Source organism: Phacochoerus africanus, chromosome 9 (genome assembly GCF_016906955.1).
Source record: "Phacochoerus africanus isolate WHEZ1 chromosome 9, ROS_Pafr_v1, whole genome shotgun sequence".
NCBI classification, from domain to species: Eukaryota; Metazoa; Chordata; class Mammalia; order Artiodactyla; family Suidae; genus Phacochoerus; species Phacochoerus africanus.
Window position 1 is genome coordinate 19,848,455 of NC_062552.1, and position 22,575 is coordinate 19,871,029.

The 22,575-nt window shown below is 44.8% G+C and overlaps 2 long non-coding RNA genes across 2 annotated transcripts in view; one reads left to right on the top strand and one right to left on the bottom strand.

Annotated features, from left to right (window-relative positions):
• The window catches only part of LOC125135086 (uncharacterized), an 84,787-nt gene extending 78,253 nt beyond the window's left edge, over window positions 1–6,534 (bottom strand). Inside the window, exons 1-2 of the long non-coding RNA XR_007136901.1 lie at window positions 6,288–6,534; window positions 5,049–5,694 (exon numbers count right to left, since the gene is read on the bottom strand). This is a non-coding gene — a long non-coding RNA (uncharacterized LOC125135086). The remainder of the gene's footprint in view (window positions 1–5,048; window positions 5,695–6,287) is intronic.
• Window positions 4,703–13,422, top strand: LOC125135085 (uncharacterized). The gene is made up of 3 exons (XR_007136900.1): window positions 4,703–5,114; window positions 11,809–11,958; window positions 12,468–13,422. It is a non-coding gene; the product is annotated as an uncharacterized LOC125135085 (long non-coding RNA).
• Window positions 13,423–22,575: the final 9,153 nt, after the last annotated feature.

The following is a 22,575-nucleotide window of genomic DNA, read 5'->3' on the forward strand; positions in this document are numbered from 1 at the left end:
AGGGGGGGAAAAATTAGGACTTTGGGATTAGCAGATACAAATAGTTATACATAATTATTACATATAAAATAGATAAATAAAAAGGTCCTACTGTATAGCACAGGGAACTCCTATAATAAACCATATTTTGTAATAAACCATAATGGGCAATATGGACAATATCCTGTAATAAACCATAATGGACAAGACTATAAAAAAGAATAGTCTTTTTTATATCGCTTTGAATTGCTTTGCTGTACACCAGAAACTAATACAACTTTGTAAATCAATTGTACTTCATTTAAAAGCAAACAGAGAAGGCCAGCCTGAATCTCTAACTGCAGCACAAGGAATCTGACATTAAGGAGCAATTCTCATGAAGTCAGAACGCTGGCAAGATACCAAGGCAGGAAGATGGGAAAGGCAGAACATGCCTTCGCTCTGGCCTAGGACAGTTGGGTGTCTGTACTCAGGCTGAAGAGTTAAATCTGCCAATGCAAAATCCCAAAGAAGAGGAGCACTGGAGAGAAACGTGAGAGTAGTTCCAGCCCGACAGCACGCCTGCGACCCTCGCCAGGTAACAGGTGAGCCAGGTGGAAAGCTGATAGTCCACCGGGCGGCTCTGTAAACTGATGCTGGGTCCGTGGCGAGCAGAGCCATCTGCAGAGTGGGCGGTCCTGAGCGGATGGAGGCGGCTGGAAAAGGCACCGCGCACAGCCCTCCATCCGCCCGCCCTTCTGACTCCCTGGGGCCTCCAGGCACCAGCTCTCAGCCCGTTTGATCTGGAGACACAGAGGTATTTAGGAAAAAAAAGCTCCAAGAACTTTCTGTGAACTGGAGTGCTCTCCAAAGCCACACAGGGTGAGGAATAAAGGGCTGGGTTCTTACCTCCTTGCGTCGGAGAAGGCTCCATCTAGGAGAGCCCTCCTTCCAGTTACACCTGCACTCCCAACCGCTCTGTAGGGATGGGTCTGTAGAACTCCGACCACTGCCTCCAGGTCCCCCTCCTGCCCCATCACTATTAAGCACACTCCTGAGTCATGAGAACGGCTGAGCAAAACAGCAGCATTACATCCATGCTGGGAAGGAAGTGACCAGTGGTATCTCTGAGACTGCAGCATTCCCGAATCTCAAATGTGTATCGGCTTTGTCACTGTTGTCTTTTGGGAGGCAGAAAGAACTTATTTCCATTCCTTTGATTGGGTTCACAGAAGGCTTCATCCTGCAGCTTCCTCCAGACCCAGCTAACTCATGCCCAGTCTCCTGACCCATGGAAACTGTGAGATAATAAATACATGTCGTTGTAAGACAATAAGCTTATGATCATTTATTATGAAACAGCAGGAAAAAACATCCAAGTTTCAAGTGTTGTGGCAATTCCAATCATTACAAACAGCAGCACTGTATTGGAAAGGATTCTAAGGCTGGGTATGGCTCCTTGGGAAAGAAAGATATAGAGAGAGCTGTGATTGTTTAGCAATGTCTGCATGGGCATGGAAGGAGCAAGTGGTGGCCTGTGTACCTCCTATTGCCATTTAAGGCCACTTTGCGTATTTGAGGAAAAAGCATTTATAACTTATTTTTCTCAATGACAGGATAACCCCAAGGGGCAACAAAGTTTGGGTCTCCAAGTCAGAGGGATTGCTGACCTGTGAGAAAGGCATCAGAGAAAGAAGATGGGGAAAGTTATCAAGGACAGATCTTAGCAATTGCCAAACAATAGGACTAGCCTTGCAGGCTGGCGTTTGCAGTAAGAAGCTTCTCCATCCTTCCTCCCCTCTTCAGTGTCTTCACTCTTTCTCCCTTTCCACGGCCTCTAATTCTGTCTTCAAACACGCACAGGAGTTCCATGAGTTGGAAAAACCAAACCCAAACGACATCACTTGACTCCGCTGCTATTTCTAACTCACGCTGACCCTAATACAGCAAGGCTCTGGACCATCCTGGAGGAATGACAGAATCCTCTCCTCCCTCAAACACTTAGACCAAAGAGGTCAGGACCAGCCTGCTGAACATCAGGCTTAGATTAAACATTTATTAACACATCATCGGGAGTTCCCATCATGACTCAATGGCTAATGAACCTGACTAGCATCCATGAGGACACGGATTAGATCCCTGGTCTCACTCAGTGGGTTAAGGATCTGGCATTGCCATGAGCTGTGGCTTGGATCCCATGTTGCTATCGCTGTGGTGTAGGCCGGCGGCTACAGCTCTGATTCAACCCCTAGCCTAGGAACCTCCATATGCTGCATGTGCAACCCTAAAAAAAAAAAAAAAAGACAAAAAATTAAAAAAAAAAACCACTCCACATCATTGTTTCATAATAAAACCACACAGACAACATGGCACAGTACCTAGTTGTTAAGTCTCATAATTTAAGTGAAATCTCTGCAACGAAGCAGGCCTTTCTCCCAAGCTCTTGTTTTTAGAGGCCAACCCTGCCCCCCGCCCTAACATCAGTAAGCAACAATACAGATCCTTTCTCAGTAACACATTCCATGGCAAAAATGTTGTCCTAAATCTGGGGGGACCACACCTGTTTTCATATCGACACAAAATGAGATGGCACAAAAACTGGTAGGTACAACTGAAAGAAGCAAATGAATCAGGTAAAAACTCTGAAAAAATTACTAAGAGCTTCTTCAGTGATATTAAAGAAAGATTGCGTTGGGTGTTATTCCTCATACAGGGTGCCATTTGGAATCCAACCAGCCTAGCATGCCCTCCTAAGCTGATAGACTGTGTTTATTTGTGTTCCTAAACCACTCATTCATTGTAATTTAACTGTCTTCACCAGGGGCTTTTATCACATAAAACACTCACCAACATGTAACTAGGCTTAAATAAACCATGTGATGCGCCTTTAATAAAAACAACACCCAGCACTTAAACCAGGGCTTGGTGGTCCAGAGTTGTCACATTTCATGAGAGCATACTATCAGCTATATTTAAAATTTTAAAAATTACCTTCCAATGTTTTAACTTAAGAGCGTTCACTTAGAAAACAGTAATTTTTTGCCCTTTTCTTCTTCTTCTTTTTTTTTTTTTTCTTTTTAGAGCCACACCTGTGGCATATGGAAGTTCCCAGACTAGGGGTTGAAAGGCAGGATGTGAGCTACATCTGTGACCTACACCACAGCTCACAGAAATGCTGGATTCTTAACCTGCGGAGCGAGGCCAGGGGTGGAACCCACGTCCTTATGGATACTAGTTGGGTTTGTTACCCCGAACCACAAAGGGAACTCCTTTTTTGCCTTTTTTGAGAGAAAAAAACAACAATAGGAAATTGAGAAATCTGGCAGCCTGTAGACCCCCTCCCTCCTCATGCAAACAATCGGATGGCATTGAATGGTGGGTGCCCTCCTGGTGCTTTCCCACGTTCCACCGTCTTAACCACTCCCTATTGCCTCCTCAGACCGAGGCCTAGTAGCAGTTTGTGTTTATTCTCGTGGTTTCATTGTTTTTCTCATGATTGAGGTAAGAAGAAAGTGAGCTATGTCTTACCACCATGAAAACAGCCCTTTCACTCATTTGCCTTAGAAGTCTAGCCTCTCTAAGGGTTAGACGTTTAAATGTGCTGACATCTGAGTTAAATACACATTTCCATCAACATACGTCAATTAGTTACTTATTGGTGGAGAGTGGTCTTGGCACATACATACTTAGAATGCTTTCTCTTTCTCGGATTACTTCAACACTAAAATCTCCTTTTTGACTCACCTCATACTGGGTCAGAACAGCCATCATCAAAAAGTCTACAAATAATAAATGCTGGAGAGAGTGTGGAGAAAAGGGAACCCTCCTGCCCTGTTGGTAGGAATGTAAGTTGGTACAACCACTATGGAGAACAGTATGGAGGTTCCTCAGAAAACTAAAGATAGAGTTACCACGGGATCCAGCAATCCCACTCCTGGGCATATATCCAGAGAAAACCATACTTTGAAAAGATACATGCACCCCGATGTTCATTGCAGCAGTATTTACAACAGCCAAGACATGGAAGCAACCCAGATGTCCATTGACAGAGGAATGGATAAAGTAAATGTGGTACATATAAACAGTGGAATATTGCTCAGCCATAAAAAGAATGAAACATTGCCATCTGAGGCAACATGGATGGACCTAGAGATTATCATACTAAGGGAAGTAGGTCAGGTAGAGAAAAACAAATATTATATGACATCACTTATATATGGAATTTAAAAATAATACAAGTCAACTTATAAAACAGAAACAGATTCATAGATTTCAAAAACAAACATGGTTACCAAAGGGGAAAGGGGAGGGAGAGAGATAAATTAGGAGTATGGGATTAATAGATATATACCACTATATAGAAAATAGATAAACAACAATCATTTACATTTACTGTATAGCACATGGAACTATATTCAATATCTTATAATAACATAAGGGAAAAGACTCTGAAGTTATACACCTGAAACTAACACAATATTGTAGATCAACCATAGTTTAATAAAAAAGAAAGAAACAAATAAAATCTCCCTTTTGGTTGGAATTGCTGTCAACTCAAGGAGAACCTTAGTATGAGCTCGATAATTTAAGAAACATATGATTGGGTCCTTTAGAGGAAATTGACTCACTGATCCTGGAGTTTCCCCCAATCCAATTACACTGCTGACACCTGTTTAATTCAGACATCGCGTTCCCCCCCACCCCCCGCCCCCGCATATGCAGTATACTAAATGAAAGTTCTGGTCCACACAACCCCTTCTTTATTTTTACCTTAAAAAATTGTAAATATTTGTTTGTATTTTCCATCCAGGTGGAGAAATCAAAAAAAGAGGCCCTCTCTGGCTAGCAAGTTGCAACAAAGCATATTTAGTTACATCTAGTTAGGATAGAGCTGGAGAAAGGAAACAGGAAGAGAGAGAGGAGTGGGTGAAAATTAAGACCATTGGAAGATGTTGCACAGGACATGAGGAGGAGATCGGGGCAGCTGGGAGCAGGTGTGCAGGAGCGGCAGAAATGTGTGTGCTGGGGAAAGGCGTGCAGAAGGAAGGCAGCAGAGGAGAGAGGAGCAGGCAGCGCTCCGGGACACTCACGGTTGAGCTGCCGCCTCCGGATCCTGTCCCTCCATGGCCTGTTCCTGATCCAGTGCAATCGCGAAGGTAACACCATGGTCCCCAAACGAGGGTCTAATCCCTGCTCATGGCTTGGGGGAACAAAAGGGCTCGTAGAGAGACAGGAAGTCAAGGCCAGACGTATAAAAAAAAAATTTTTTTTAAGCCCTCTTCTCCTTTTTTATATCCGAGGCTTCCGTCGACTTCTTTTATCTTGTAACTTGCCTTGCCTTTCCTTCCCTTAACTCCGGAATGGCCTTGGAGGCAGCTGCTGCACTGGGCTGCCCGGCCGAGCCTCTCCCGGCCTCCTGTGCCATGTTTTATGCATGAAGATGATGGGCTGGTAATTTATTCGAGCTGAGCCGATCACTGGGCTCCTGTGTCTGCCCCACGTCAGAGGCTGGGGGAGGGCAGGTGTATGTGCCTGCAGGAAGAATAGCCTGAAATGGGAATCCCTCTTGGCGGGCGGGATTGAAGATCCATTCCTGGCTGCCAGGAGCCTGGGGCAGGGCGGCTGGAGCCCAAATCAGGGCAACAGCTGTCATATTTCAGGGCGCATGATTTATTCACTGCCGGGTCTCTAGTGCCTAGTAGAGTGCCTGGCATGGGGCAGGTGAACAAGACGTATCTGTTGAATAAATGAATGGTTCAGTGGTAACCAGCATAAGGCTTCTGCACCTGCATGAGTCTTTTATACCCGTTAACCTGCTAAATTTACCATCTTCAAAATGCTTATTGGAACTTTCTCAGCCATCTCACTGCCCATACTTTCCTCTCCACCTAAGGTTACACTCCCTCCTCACCCACTCTATTCATGCTTCAAAATATGATTTTTCTGCAAAGCTTTCCTGAATTCACATTGTGCCCTCGCACCCCTAATGCCTGGGTGGCCCTGATTTGCTAGTGCCTTGGTTTGCTGGCAACTTTGTTTTAATGCGTACACCCAGATAGCGAATAAACTTCTTGGTGGCAGGAACTGTGTCTTCCTCTCCCAAGGGTCCACCTACAGTGCTTTGCAACAGGAAATTGATGGCACTGAGGAGTGGCTGGGGCAGCTTGAGTTTGCCTCCCCAGATTCCCATCAGCTGCTCCGCAAGCCACCCCAAATGAATATACAGCCTAGCGAAATACACTGTTGGGGGCTACAATAACACAACCTCAATATGTGACCCCTAGGAGCTGCACCTGGGAAGGAGGCTGTATCTAGTACCGATTGCTTACTTTGCTCCAAGCTCTTCACTGTGCGAGGTCAGACTGCTCCAGACAGCAGTTATTGATCAAAGCCTCAGGAATAGTCTTGCCAGGAGGTCAGAGCTGGAAAGAGTGACACTCAAGTTACCAAATTTAGCCCAAGATAATCCATAAACTCGCTGAAGGCAGAAACTGCCCTCTGTCTTTTCTGTCCCTTGTGCTGCCATGAGCAGAAGGACGGAGGAAAACTGCTGAGAGGGAGGGTCGGGAAGGTCATAATCGCAACTAACCAGAGGTGTGCTTTCATCTCTGCATCTTATTTTGTTGTTGTTGTTGCTTTTTAGGGCTGCACCCGAGTGAGTTCCCAGGCTAGGAGCTGAATAGGAGCTGTAGCTGCTGGTCTACACCACAGCAACAGCAATGTGGGATCTGAGCCGTGTCGACAACCTACATCACAGCTCACGGCAACACCGAATCCTCAAACCACTGAGCAAGGCCAAGGATCGAACCCACATCCTCAAGGGTACTAGTTGGATTCGTTTCCACTGCGCTACAACAGAAACTCCATGTGCCTTGTTTTCTTCACCTTAAAAAGGAAATAACCTGCAGGCCTCACGAGGGGGTCAAGATGAAATGAGATAAAGGGCAAATAACTCTTTAGGGGTTGGCAGAGCATGGGATTGGTCCCAAGAAGCACAGGCCCCTCTTCCAACTAGCACTATGCCTGATGCTGAAGGGAGAAGGTTCCAGAGTTGCAGTGCCTGGGTACAGACTCTTAGAACCCTGCTTAGTAGCTTCATGGCTTTAACATTACTGTGCCTCAGTTCATTCACCTATAAAATCAAGGTAAGAACAAGAGCCACTGCCTTAGGGTCATGCTGACCATTTAGTGAATTAATACACGCAGAGGCCTTTGTGTTCAGCATCAGGAATTGCTCCATGTTGTCAGTGGCTATTGGTCACTAGCCACGCAATTTCATGAAAGTTGGTGAATTCCCTGAGTCTCATTTTCTGCAAAATGAGGTGATCTGGGCTACGTTACATCAAGAGTCCTGCTGCTATATTACAACATATTCAGTGGCATAAGACACCCCAAATTTATTACTTTGGGGTTCTGGAGGCTGAAGTCTGAAATAGGTCTAACAGGACTAACATTGAGGTATCCACATGGTTGCATCCCAGAAATCTGGAGGCTCTAGGGGAGGATCTGTTCCTTGCCTTGTCCAGCTTCTGGAGGATTCCCTGAATCTATTTCTGGATTATCTTTCTTAGCCTGAGGGACCATGACCTGGGCCTTTCTATCAAATGTAGTGACTTGGCAATTGTGGATCATGTGGGACTTTGCTGGTCCAGATAATCGCTGCTGGATCCTGAGCCCTCATTGAGGTGCCTGCCACCCAAGTGTCATTTTCTGAAGCAGGGAGAGGGTAGATACCAAGATTATGATAAAAGCTATAGAAGGCAGCCATTGAGAAGATTTTGTGGGCTGTTGCAACTGGACACAATTCCCTAGAATGACACATGCTGCTGAGAAAGCCGTGTATTTCAGGGGCCTAGGAGTGGCTGCTCTTAACAGCCTCGTCTGCTCTTGACTCGTATAACTGTTGATGCAACATATTTTTGCTCTACATGTCACTGACCGTAAATCAAATCAGGTAGCCGCCAGCTAGGCAAATTAGAGATGAGGGGAAACTCAGGGAGGCTTTTAGGATGCTGTGGCCTTGCCCCTTCTGTCTCCTTCTTTCGCCATTTGGCTCTTGCAAGTCTGTGCCCACAATGAACTTGAACGTGGAGAATGTAATACAAAACTAAGTACCCTTTTAAAAATTTTCTTGCCGTCAGTATCAGACCTTCTTTCCTCCTCATTAAGCCACGCATTTCCTCAGCTTCTGCTGCATGAGTCACTGCTTCTCTGATGTACGTAATTTACAACAGCAGATGAGAGGGAACAGTGGGCCAGAGGGGGCGGAAAGTAGAGTTAGGTCTAAAATGAGAGGCAGCTGAAAAGTTCGCTGTTGCCTCTTCTCTTGTGAATTTAAATACGAATCTCGCCAGTTTCCGCCTCACCATTGTGGAGAGACTTGGGGGGGGACTGGAAACAGAAGATTTGCCACCATGTTTTATTCTTTCCGGTCAGCTGAGCAGAGCTGCAGACCCCTGGCTCATGCCATATGGTTCCCTTTCCTGACTCTTCAAGCTCTATCTTTTCTTTAATCAAGTACACACGCATAAATGCCTGGAATAAATGGTCTGTGGAGTCATTCTCCCAAGGAACATTTTCATTTGTGTTCAGTGTAGAATACCAATTTTCACTCTTCTCTGGGCTCAGGTTGCTATTAAATTTTCATAAGTCGCAGAATTTCACGGCAAAACACGGAGATTCTGCTAGGAGCAATGTGTTAAAAAGAATATGGAGAAAAGTGTAATTATGTGATCCTTGCTGCATTTTCCCTTCAACTCATTTTCAATAAATGGAAGCTAAATGTTATATTCTGAAGAAACAGCACCAGCATGTCTGGTTCTACTTTGAAACTATCCTGGGGAGAAACAGACCTTCAATTACTCAGTAGAGAATGGAAATTGCTAAGCCAAGGCACATTGTGCTCCTTTTAAAGAAAGCCACTAAGGAAAACTTGGCATTATTTTAGAATAAAAGCTTATAAAACACCAGGAGGAAATGACAGCACAGCATCTGATTTATTTCTCTTCTGTCACCAACACACTCAAAAAGGATATAGGGTTCAGTTTATTCTTTGCAAACTGGAATAAAATTGAGAGCCAGGCCCTAGTTGTGGCTATTGGACTGTGTATCTACCGGCGCTGATTATTTTTTTTTTTGTCTTTTGTTGTTGTTGTTGTTGTTGTTGCTATTTCTTGGGCTGCTCCCGCGGCATATGGAGGTTCCCAGGCTAGGGGTCCAATCGGAGCTGTAGCCACCGGCCTATGCCAGAGCCACAGCAACGCGGGATCCGAGCCTCGTCTGCAACCTACACCACAGCTCACGGCAACGCCGGATCGTTAACCCACTGAGCAAGGGCAGGGACCGAACCCGCAACCTCATGGTTCCTAGTCGGATTCGTTAACCACTGCGCCACAACGGGAACTCCTCGGCGCTGATTATTTACCAAGAAATAGGCTTTGTGTTGCATGCTATGTAGCTATGGAATTTTATTTAATTTCCCCCATATTCCTACTAATAAATAGTTATTAGTAATCCCATTTTACAGATAAAGGAGTGAAGACTAAAGAGTAATAACTCTAAATAGCAATTATCTAATAGATACAGTACTTTACAGATATTAATTCGGATCACTGTCATGATAATACTGTACCCATTTTGCATATGGTGAAACTAAGGCACAGAGAAGTTCAATAATTTGCTGGGCTCACAGAGCAGCCACTGGCTAATAGGAGATTTGAATTTAGAGAGCCTGGCTCTATGTTTCATCACAACCCATATTAACTCTTAAAACTAAGTAATTAAAAAATACTGCAGTGTAACTATGAACCACACTCTACATATTCAGTGCTTCTTAAGTTTGGCAATACCTTTCCATTTCTGAAAAAAGTCCCATGGAGCCTTGGCAAAGGCACTTTCTGAATAATAAAGAATTCAGTAATCTTAATCTAATAATAATATTTAGACTTTTGACAAGTATTAGAGAATTATCTTAGATGACATCACACCTAGAAGTCTCACTTCAGAGAAAGTGAAACCGAAGCTCAGAGAGGTTAGGGTACACATCCGAGTTTGCACAGAAGGTTAGTAGATCTGAGCCAAATCTTAATCCACCCCATCCCCAAACCTCAATACAGTATTCTTTCCACTGCTGCTGAGATCAGATTTCACAGGAGTTTTCAGATCTAGAACACTTTTGGAGGATGGTTTTTTTGGTGGAATAAAGACAGAGAATCTTGAGTTGGATGATGAAAGAGAGGCGATGAGCTGAAGAGAGGGCACTGCCTACGTTTTATCTGCCCTCTTCCTGTCAGACATGGCCCATCATTACCTCTCCCTCCTCCTCTTCCTCCCTCTCAAACTGCTTTTCTGCGACATTTCCCATCTCCACCTACTGCTCCCCAGACAGGAGGTGGTTCTCCTTGTGCCCTAGGCCTCCTGCCCACATTCAAGCCAACAGCTGACTAGATGGATACCATGTCCTAGTTATCCCCCAGATCTTTCCTCTAGCTAACCCCATAGTCACCACCCTGGCCCAGACGACCATCAGCTGTCATGGAGCCGCCTTGAAAACCTCCTCACTGGTGTCCTCACATGCCACTTTGGCCACCCCCTTCCCAATCCACTTGCTCTTTACAGCTAGCATAATCTTCTGAAAACACAGGTATGAACATCTACCACCACCACACAAACCGCCTCTATCGTGTACTTATTCTTAGGATAAAATCCACATCCCTTAACCTTATATCCAAGCTAACTACTCCCACAACAGTGGAGAAGAGGAGACTGCTAATGGAAATGCTAAACCAATGGAATTGATGATTGATTTATTGGAAGAGGGAAAGAGCCATCACACAGATGACATCCAGGGTCCAGTTTGAAGCACTCACCACCTGGGCGCAAAGGAGAGAAAATGCCCATGCATTGAGTTTAAGATTCAAAAGGTAGAGACCCAGACGATGCCCAGAGAAACAGATGCAGGAATAATTATGAGAGTCACTGGGTGTGAGTTGCTTAATTTAGGGACTTGTCCTCTGTCCCAGGAGCCCTCTGAATTTACAATCTTTGTGAGGCCTTGGGGAAGAGTCTTGCTTTCTTCTGTGATTAAGGGCCCGGCTATTTTAAGTTTGAAAATAATTTGTTATGCAAATTGCGACTGACCAACATTAATGGAGCAGAGTTGCTTTTATGCGGCATAGCGGGGGAAAAGGGCAAGGTCTGTTTCCCCAGCCGACTCTGCCAGCCCAATGGAGCAGTCTCAATTTAGAAGAAAAATGGTAGAGCAGTGATCTGTGGAACCTTTGTGGTGGCTTCCTCTAGGAGAAATACTTCCTTATTATATTCAGTTTTTAGTAAATTCAGCTCTTCTGTGATCTTAAGGCCATTGGGTTTGGACCCTTCCCAGCCTTGTCGGAAGAGAAGGAAGTGAAAGACTCCATGAGCCGAAGGCAGTTTCTCTTCTTTCACCTTAAGAAACCATAGAGTCCGAATCTTCCAGAACTTTAGAGCTAGGGAGACCCTCAGATATCACTGCCCCACCCTCTCATTTCACGGCAGAGGCAGCAGATACATGTCTTGTCAAAGGCACAAAGCCAATCAGCTCCTGGGGTGATATGAATACTCAGCTGTTCTGATTCATGGTTTGGGGCGCTTTCCATATTCACCAGTCACTACAAAGATGACTTCGACATAAAATATCTGTGTTTTTCAGCAGCGTTTTAAACATTGCATTTTATGTATGAACAAATAGCATCACAAGGACTATGTTTTTAAATTGTGCTATGAAACTAGACATTCTCGAAAGTTTCATACATCTTGTTCCAGAGGAATAATTATCTGATTGGAATAACATGTGTTTTTGTGCATCTTTAGGATGGAGGGGGAAGAGACTGAGGGAGATAAAGAAACAGCGAGAGGATCTTCCCTCCCTGACGTTTCTGCCAAGGGTCCTGGACTCATGAGATCTGCCCAGCTTGCTTGAGGGAGCTCATCTAAGGAGCCCGGAGGTCTCTGCCTTCCCAGGTTAACATATTCAGATTTAAAATTCATAGTAGGCACTGGGCATACAAAGATGCATAATACATGGGTTTTCCCGGAGAGCTTAAAATCCAGTGGGGAATGTAGATAGAGGCACAAATAGTTCTATTTCCAGGTCCAATGACGGTGGTGGAGCAGTAGCAAGTCATGTGGAGTCTGGACATAGAGAACCAATTCTGTGGAAATTCAAGGCATCCAAGCTATGCCTTGAAAGATGGGCCAGATGTCAAGGGGTGGTGAGGAACGAGAAAAAGGCATTGCTGGCCAAAGACTCACAGGAGCAAAGGCCGTGGGAGGAAGTGACAGGTACATTTTGAATGGAGTGAAAGAAGGAGGGAAGGTGGGGAGCAGAGTGTGCCCCGAAAGGGGGGCTTCACAGCTGGGGTGGGAGAAGCCTTCTGGTCGTGGCTTCTGTGGGCCTCCCTCACCCACAGGCTGGTCTGCCTCCTCCCTGTCAGGGGTCCACAGTTCTCACACTTCCTCCCTCACCACAGCTGGGCTGACGAGGAAGTACTGAAGACGTTGATTGAGACCGCAGGGTGTTGCTCTGTGAATGACAGAGGAAGGTGTTATCTCAAGACACCAGCAGTTGCCCTCTTGGAGCCTCCGAGAAGGGGGAGCAGCCTCCGTGGAGCCATCTTGTTCCGACGTGTGGTGCTGAGGCCTGGAGCCTGAGAAGAGGGCAACGAGGGAAGGCTGGTCTCAGGGAACTACCTCACACCAAGCCAAATCTCCACAGAAAGACAGATGCAAATCAGAAAGGAAGTAAGTTAATGTACAAAGAGGAAGAAAAACTGCCAAGAAAACGAAACATGTAGATTATCTGGTTAACATATTCAAATGTGAAGTAAACTTTAAAAATACAAAAGACATAAGCACTTATTGAATACTGACTATATGCCAGACGTTGTGCTAAATGTTTTGGGTGTATTATCCCCCCGACACAGAGAAAGCTAAGTTTACTCTAGAGAGGACTGGACATCTGTCTTATTGGGGCACCTTCTCTTGGGGATAGCACTGGATGAATGCTGACAAATTCCAATTTTTATACTTTATAGTTCTTCCTTATCATCCTGGGCTTCCTTCCTATATCCAACGCCATCGACTGATCTTGAGCTGGTGAAACAGAGCTACAGAATGTCTCTCTCAACCCCTTTCCCTCCTCCAGGTGCCTTCCTGCTCTGTGCTGGTGGAAACTTCCCAGCATCCTGTAGACTCACCTGCCCTGGGGACTCGTCTCTTGACTTAAGAGTCTGCCAGGCCGGTGACTGATGTGAATCTCCTAGGAGCAAGTGGGCAAAACATGTTGTGGGCCTTGTATAGGGAGCGTGGACCTTCTGGCCAGTTCAGCGGCCTTTATTCTACTAAAACCAGCAGGGATAGAGCACCTTGTAGACTCAGAAGCTCCCTGATCATAGCAGAGGCAGGTGCTTCCTGAGCCCTGCTGGCTTCAGCTCCCAGTTCTTTAGAGAAGTTCAGGCTAGACTGTGTACCTCCAGCCCCTCTTAGTGACTTTATGAACTATTAGCAACCATTCGCAACTCTCCTTTGGCATAAATTAGCCAGAAGATCTTGTAATTTGCAAAGAAACACAGACTGATAAAGACGGTAAATACAGTGCCATCACCAGCAGCTTAATACTTGCTTCCTGGATGCTGCATTCAGAAGAACTCTGGGACCTCATCCAGGCTCAGTAAGCGAGGCTGCTTTGATGGATTAGGAAGCTTGGTAATGGTACCAGAGGGGGAATCATTGTAGCTTTGCCATCTGTGGTTAAGACTATTGACAAAACCATGTCTTTCTTCTTTTGTTTTACAACCATACTGTCATTTAAAAGGTATCTTCTGCTAAGGTGTTGATTCTGTGAATTTAACTCTGGAGATCGGAACTTTTAGACATATTTCTTTAACCTTAATTTTAGAAATAGAAGCTACAGTTGTCTTTGATATCAAGGGTTGAATAACTGCTGACATAAGTTCTTCAAGAATGTAAATGTTCTTGCTCAGCAAAGATAAAGAAAAGGAGACGAAAAATATTTACATTCTAGTGAGTATTACATATTCACTGTATAAACCTATATATTACAGTATGTATATATAATGTTTAAGGGGTGTTGTAAACAGTGGCTAGAGAAAAGGAAAGAAGATCTTACTTAAATTGAAATCTCTCTATATTCTATTTCTTATAATCATTTACTATTTCCTTTATTATTCAATAGTTTCAAATAAAATTTTGTTTAATCCTGTATCAAGGTTGAAAGAGGAAATTGTATTTGTTCCCTTGGCCATAGAATATGACTATTAGAGGAAAGAATCTTCTCACTTAAACTATAAATGAAGTTACCAGCCTTGCATCATTTTCTCTTCCACTGTACACATTGCTCAGGTTCTCCTGTTGGACAGAGACCACTTTGGCTGACTCTTCTTACATCTGCAGAAAGCACCAATCAAGCCACTTGGATATAATTCAAACATAACATACGGCATAATTTCTCTGAAAGTTTTTGGAGTGTGGGGCTCCTCCTGTCTCTCCCTTGTACCACCTCCACCTGAAAATCCTTGTCTCTTTAGGGGGGGGGGGATTTTCTCTCCTAGGGGATTTTTGCTCTCAAAGTGAGGCTGTAGTGATATTATAGACCACGCAGCTGTCAGAATCACATGACATGGGCATTGCCTGTTCTGACCCCTGGAGTCTAACCTGGGTGAAATTCCTGTGCATCCAGGGGCACAAGGACCAGAAAAGGAACTTTGGGAGTTGGAAAGAACTGGAGACAAGTTTCAGTTTCATTCTCATTACATCAAGGGCAGGTGTCCTCCCTGTGAGCCTTTTAGTTGCAAGCAATAGAAATCCACTATAAACATAATCTGAGTTGGTTTTGTTAAGCAAGGGGAGTGTATTCATTAAAAGATGATACAGCAAATCTTGCAATCGGGTGTCTGAGGACAGGGCCGCTCCCAGGAACCTGGGCAGCAATCCTTCAGACTCTGCTTGGCCCTCACTTGCTCTCAAGAGTCATCTAATCTGGATGTCTGAGTGCTCAGTGGCCCGCTGGGCCTCTTGGGCAGCCAGTGGCTCTGGACTTAAACCAGAGGAGTGAGTCCTGACTGCAGCCTTTCAAGCTGTGTGACCCTGGACAGGCTACTAACCACTTGAGACTTGAGCCTTCCTGACCACGGATGAGAACAAGTGTGGCTCTGACCCTACAAGGTTGTGGTCAAGATCAGATGAGCTCATCCCTGTGAAAAGTGCCAGCACTTCCTATTTATGAGCTATTAATCTGGTTGCATCCTCTTTTTTCCCTCTGAGGATTGGTTTACTCTGCCTCACTGGGCCCATGTCCAAGCTGGGCCAGCTCACTTCTAAGTCCACTTAAACCCCGGGCAGGTCAGCGGCCAGACAGCACAAGATTCTCTCAGTCTCTGGACCAAAGCCTTGAAAGAGAGGATCTCCTTGGCTGGACTGTGGTCCTGGAAGCAGAGGAATCAGCTGTGGAGGGTAGAACTGTGTGAGGGGTGGGTGGTACAGGGGTGCAGGGAAGGGGGTGGAGGCAATGGTGGTAATTCTCAAAGAAAGAGTGTCTTTAGGGGCTGGTTAATCCTCCCCAAAAGGCTGATCCCAGAAAACTGGCACTTTGTAATCTTTCATGACACCTTGGATAAACACTGCCAGAGCCCATCCTAGGTACCGTGCATCCTTTCGCTGTATCTCTGTGTGGTTCCCCATCCGCCTCTCCCCAACCCTCCCATGTGTCTTTGCTCCTAAATGCCCTTGATCTACGAGTCACTTCACTCGCAGGTGGAAAGAGCCAGATGGTGGGAGTCTTCCCTTCCTCTAGGGCAGCCCTGACCAGGGAATACCAAATGCTGATGCAGGAGCCCGAAAGCCCAGCAACCTTGGCCTTGAATGGGGACATGCTTGAGGCATGGTTCACCCTCCAGAGCTCCCCCAGCAGATCAGACCTAGGTGGAGACTTTGCCTGAAAGGGGGCTTTTCCTTTTTTTTTTTTTTTGTTTAAAAATTTTTTAAATTAAGATTTTCATTTTTCCGTTATAGTTAGAGAGGGGACTTTTCTTGGGCCCTTCCCCCTTCTCTGTCCATCTTCCCTCAACTTCCTGGAGCCCCTGGGAACATTTCCTGAATTAATCACTGGCACATGAATCTCGTTGTTTGTTTCTGGAGCTCCATTTAAAACAATCCCATGGGTCACAAAATGAGCCCGAACTCATTTGCGAGCCAGCAATGCACGTGACGGCTGTCTGTGGTGAAGGGATTCTTTCCATCCTTAGAGGTCTGGCTTGTCCCTCATCTGCACATTCTCCGGTGGGCCCCACCCACTGAGAAAGGCTGCTGGGGAGCCCAGTCTTCCTGCCTCCAGAAAAATGATCTTTCAAAGAATACAAGGAGGAAAGCCACTCTGATTTAAAAAAAAAAAAAAAAGAAAAAGAAAAAAAGAAAAGAAAAGAAAGAAAAGGCAGGTCTGGTATGTGACCCTATCTTCTTTGCTGGCCCCCTTCCTGCAGCCGGCTGGGAGAGCAGTTTTAACTTTCAGAAAAAATAGACTCTTCCTGCCAAGTCCAGCTGCCTGTCTGAAAACTAAACATGGGAAGGCCAGTAAATGAAGGCAGGATAAGAGGAGACATTTCTACGACAAGCTGCCACCACAGCTGATTCTCACATAGTAATACACCTAATTCCTACTTGTGGGTGTTGCTACTGCTGATTATAAGGACAAGCACTCTGAGTGGCTTTCAGTGAGAAATGGTCCCTCATGCAGAGGTCGCACAGGGCTGAAGCCAAACGAGGTGCACCTTCGGGCTGAAAGGGTCCGTCCTTTGAGTGGGGCCGGAATCAATGTCGGCACTAAGACAGTCACTGGCATGGTGGAATTGGAGTGTCCCCATTTCAGAATATTCTGGCCACTTCGGCTTGACACTGATGACTAAAATTCCACTGCTCAAGTTCATCTATTCAGACTGAAAACATGCCTGTTGTTGAAATGTAACCCTTTCGTGAGAGATAACACATTTTCCTGATGCATATACCAGGACTTTTGGGGTGGCAAGTGACGGAAACTGAACTCGAAATGGCATAAGCATAAAACAGGATTTAACTGGCTCAGTAATCAGGGTAGACTGGCTTCAAGCACAGCCAGATCAGGTGCCAAAACAATGTCATCAGAAATTTATCTTTTGGAGTTCCCATCGTGGCTCACTGGAGCTGTGGTGTAGATCTCAGCTATGGCTCCAATCCTGCATTGCTGTGGCTGTGGTGTAGGCCGGCAGCTGTAGCTCAGATTGGACCCCTAGCCTGGGAACCTCCATATGGCGCAGGTGCAGCCCTAAAAAGAAAAAAAGAAATTTTTTTTTTCTCCTATTTGTCAGGTTTGCTTTTCTGTGTTGACTTCATCCCCAGATGGCCTCCAGTAGCCCCTCCTACTCTCTTAGCAACCCCCATCATCCCAGCCCAACTCTCAGGACTGCTTCTCACTGGCTCAAAGTGAGTCACCACAGGTGCCCATGAACCAATCACTGCGATTCTAACTGATGAGGCCCTAGGCATATGCCTGTGGCTGGGGTGGGGAAGAGGAGTCAGCCTCATGCAAAGAGTGGTTCAAGCAAAGAAAACTCCAGCGCTCTGCTCTTACCAAGAGAAGAAGGAATGGCTAACAGAAAGACAAACTCAACACTTGTCCACTACACTTACTGGTTTTCATACCTTCTTCTTTTTTTTTTTTTTTTTTTGGCTTTTTAGGGCTGCACTTGCGGCGTATGGAGGTTCCCAGGCTAGGGCTCCAATCAGAGCTACAGCTGCTGGCCTACACCACAGCCACAGCAATGCCAGATCTGAGTCATGTCTGTGACCTACGCCACAGCTCATAGCAATGCCGGATCTTTAACCCACTGAGTGAGGTCAGGGATCAAACCCACAACCTCATGGTTCCTAGTTGGATTTGTTTCTGCTGCGCCATGATGGGAACTCCCGGTTTTCATACTTCCAAATGTAATAACTAGCAGAGACCAGCTCCTAATAGATGAGACTTAACAGAGGTGGTACAGACAAGTCTAAAGTGAGGGACACCATACTGGGAAACCAGGCAGGGTTGGGGTCAGAGCATTAGGGCTCCTGAGGACATAGGGGCCAAGCCAGGGGCTCTGAGATTTTAACAGTACACTCTCAGAGGCAGAGAAAATTTCAAGACCATGCAAAAAGTAGCAGAGAAATTCCAGGTAGCCTGACAGGTACGGGGCAGGCGGCAAGCACTGCAGTTCACAATTCATACCACTGGGCTTCTCCTGACCTGCATGCTTAGCCTTCAGCCTTGCTTAACAGAAATGAAATAATCTTGTAAGAGTTTCTATATCAGAATCCAGGGATATTTCATCGTGTTTCGTGAGGTGTATGTGTGCCTGGCAGGGACAATAGGATAAAACCAGGGAAGGCATCCTGTCTCATCTGCTGGACCAACCCACCATCTCTGTGTGGTTTCCACTACAGCCAGCTACGATTTATCCAGCACCATATTTTTTTTTATTCTTATTTTTTACTTTTTGCTTTTTAGGGCCGGCACATGGATGCTCCCAGGGTAGGGGTCGAATCGGAGCCGCAGCTGCTGGCCTGAACCACAGCCACAGCAACACCAGATCTGAGCTGAGTCAGCGACCTATACTATGGCTTACGGCAATGCCAGATCCTTAACCCATGGAGCAAGGTCAGGGATTGAACGCATATCTTCATGGATACTAGTTGGGTTCTTAACCTGCTAAGCCACAATGGGAACTCCCCCAGCACCATATGACAACAACCCCATGAGGTCCAGCCTAGAGCTCCAGTCCTAGGTGAGGAACCAGGGCTTGCAGAAAGGGGAAGTGATTTGCCAGCCAGTGGGTGTGGGGCCAGGATGGAGACCCTAGTCATGGGATTCCAGAGCCTACATCCCTAAACCTCATTCCATAAGCAAGGATCTGAAACCAGGAAGTGTTGGGGAAGAATGGAGAGAAGAATTACAAGGAGAAAAGCTTGATGTTTAAAGCAATCGGCAATAAGGGGTAGGGGGAAAAAAATCCAGGTATACAAGACATGGCTGCTGAGCATCTCGGAGCAGGACCAAGGAGCCAACAGAGTATGAGAACATGCTGCCCTTTATTTGTTAAAGATGATATGACTACGGGTGAAGTGAGCACATAATTGATTCTCTAAACACAGACCTTTAGCAAGTGAGAGGACACATTAATAATCATACCAGGAAGACTGTGATAAATCCAGACTGGCTTGGGAGAATCAGGACACAGGGTCACCTTAACCAGAGCTACTAATGGTAGGGCTTGGCTTTATTCTAATAGTGGTGATGGATATGCGTGGATCCATCCACAGCCCCTCAGAGCCCCTTCCATCATCCTTCTGTGGGTTGCAGAATGGCCAGTGAGGGATGTATCAGTGGGCTTTGATCTTTGTAGCCCTGTTCTCTACCTAACCATAATATAGTCAGGGGACAAAAGACACAGCTTAAATAATTAATGTTCTAAATTACACCGACAATTAACTAAGGAAGGCAGTACATCAGAATGGCTAATGGATATCACTTTGAGGTTTAAATCTCAGCTAAGTGACCTCAGGCAAGATTTAGTGGGAGTTCAGATTCCTGATCTGTGAAATGAGGACAAGAGCACACACTGAGCTCTCATTTCATCTTTAGGGGTGGGGCTAAGCACTTTCTGTGGATTATTTAATTCCATCACCATCACAGCCTCATGAGGCAGGTACTATTATTATGTCCATTTTGCAGACCAAGGCACTAACGCTCAGGGGGGTTAAGAACTTACTCTGGGTCACACAATTAATAAACACCTATCTGGTGGGGGCTGTTTTGATGATTAAATGAATCAAATCTTATTAAAAACTTAGCATATTGACTGAAAGCCAAGTGAAAGCCCTGGATAAATGTTTGCCTTTAATGATGATAATGTAATATTCAGTATTATTGCTATCTTACATTTGTAATTTGGAAGACACTAATCTGGATCATATTTCTAACCCACCAAAAGGCAGGAAGGTCCTCGGAATAAAAACCCTTAATACCCCTTAATATCCTAAGAGGACAGCAATGTCAACCTGAACCATCTCTGAAAGCCCCAGGAATCTGAAACATCCAGGCACTTCTTGCTGCAGCTGGGAAAAGAAAATATTCATATGTATCCTTAAACCCAGGCAGTTATTAAAAAAAAAAAAAAAAAAAAGCAGGATCCTCTGTGAGAAGTAGGCAGCAGAGGGGGTGAGGGGAGAATAGCTGTTTAAGCAGCCACCCCAATACCTCCCAAATGGAGGCTTCTGCGCTAGGAATACATCACCAGGCATCACAAGCCATTCCACCCCAAGAGCTGTTCACAGGTCTCCAGAAAATCCATTAGCATTGCAAAGGGCACGTTTTATTGGTACCCAGTGAGAACCCTACACATTTGCCTCCAATCCTTGCGAAGGTCCTGGGGCCAGACAGATCGTTTGAACCACTTCCCTCAACCCCTGAGTCTTGTCCAGGCAGAGGGCACAGAAGAAACACTTGGCCACTGAGAGATGCCACAGTCCATCTACCAGAGAAGTAGCATTTGATGGGTTCAGACCAGGGCTTCATATGGAGGAAGACACCCCGCTCAAGATTCTGGATGCAAATAATTAGTGTGACATTGGGCAAGTTAGTTAACTAGCTCTGAGCTTTGGCTGCCTCATTACTAAAATAGGGATAATAGAACCTTCCTCATATCTTGAAACAATGTATTTAAATTGCTATGCTGTACACTTGAAACTAATATAGTATTGTAACTTATCTGTACCTCAATAATAAAAGAACCATGTATATTGTAGCAGAGTGCCTGACCCTAGTAGAGTTTCATAAATGTTAACTCTTGTAAATAATAAGTATTGATGGAAAATATCACTGTCTTAGGAAGTGTGAACACAGAAACATACACTCCCTGACCTCTGCAGCTTATGGACCTAAAGGGAGACAAGAATAATCACAGAAAATTATTGGCCATCCAGCCAGTGCCAGTTGTGTGTTGTGATGGGCGTTTAGAGAAGAAAGAGAAGGATGCAGACAGGTATGGGTTGGACATCCCTAGGAGGTAAGCGATGAGGATGGCTGGGGTTTTGATAGATGCAAAGAAAGAAAAGGCTCCCTGGAAGCTAGAATGGGACCGGAGGTGAAGAATGCCAAGGAAACAGGGCAGGTGGCACTCTGGAAGGAAAGAGGAGCCACTGTCACCTTACCTGATCTACCCCAGCTGGGGTAGAAATAAAAGGCATCCAAATAGGAAGAGAAGAGATAAAACTGTCACTGTATGCAGACGACATGATACTATATATAGAAAACCCTAAGGACTCAACACAAAAACTACTTGAACTGATGAACAAATTCAGCAAAGTTGTAGGATATAAGTCCTTTACCTCCTTGGTCAGGTGTATTCCGAGGTATTTGATTTTTTGAGGTGCAATTTTAAAAGGTATTGTGTTTTTGTATTCCTTTTCCAATATTTCATTGTTGGTATACAGAAATGTGAACTGATTTCTGAATGTTAATCTTACATCCTGCTACTTTGCTGAATTTATTAATCAGTTCAAGCAGTTTTTGGGTTGAGGAAAGACTTATATTCTGAGAACTACAAAACATTAATCATGGAAATCAAAGAAGATACAAAGAAATGGAAAGATATCCCATGCTCATGGATTGGAAAAATAAATATTGTAAAAATGGCCATACTATCCAAAGCAATCTACAGATTCAATGTGAGCCCTATCAAATTACACAGGACATTTTTCACAGAACTAGAACAAACAATCCAAACATTTATATGGAACCATAAAAGACCCAGAATTGCCAAAGCAATCCTGAGGAACAAAAACCAAGTAGGAGGCATAACTCTCCCAGACTTCAAGAAATACTACAAAGCCACAGTCATCAAGACAGTGTCATACTGGTATCAAAACAGACAGACAGGCCAAAGGAACAGAATAGAGAACCCAGAAATAAACCCAGACCCCTATGGTCAATTAATCTTTGACAAAGGAGGCAAGAACATAAAATGGGAACAAATCTTCTCAAAAAGCGATGCTGGGAAAACTGGACAGCAGCATGTAAATCAGCGAAACTAGAACACACCCTCAAACCATGCACAAAAATAAACTCAAAATGGCTGAAAGATTTAAACATAAGACAAGACACCATCAAACTCCTGGAAGAGAACATAGGAAAAACACTCTCTGACATCAATCTCATGAATATTTTCTCAGGTCAGTCTCCCAAAGCAATAGAAATAAGAGCAAAAATAAACCAATGGGACCTCATCAAACTGAAAAGCTTTTGCACAGCAAAGGAAACCAAAAAGAAACCAAAAAGACAACTTACAAAATGGGAGAAAATAGTGTCAAACGATGCAACAGACAAGGGCTTAATCTCCAGAATATATGAGCAACTTATACAACCCAACAGCAAAAAAGCCAATCACCCAATGGAAAACTGGGCAAAAGACCTGAATAGACTGTTCTCCAAAGAAGATATACAGAGGGCCAACAAGCACATGAAAAAATGCTCAACGTCACTGATTATTAGAG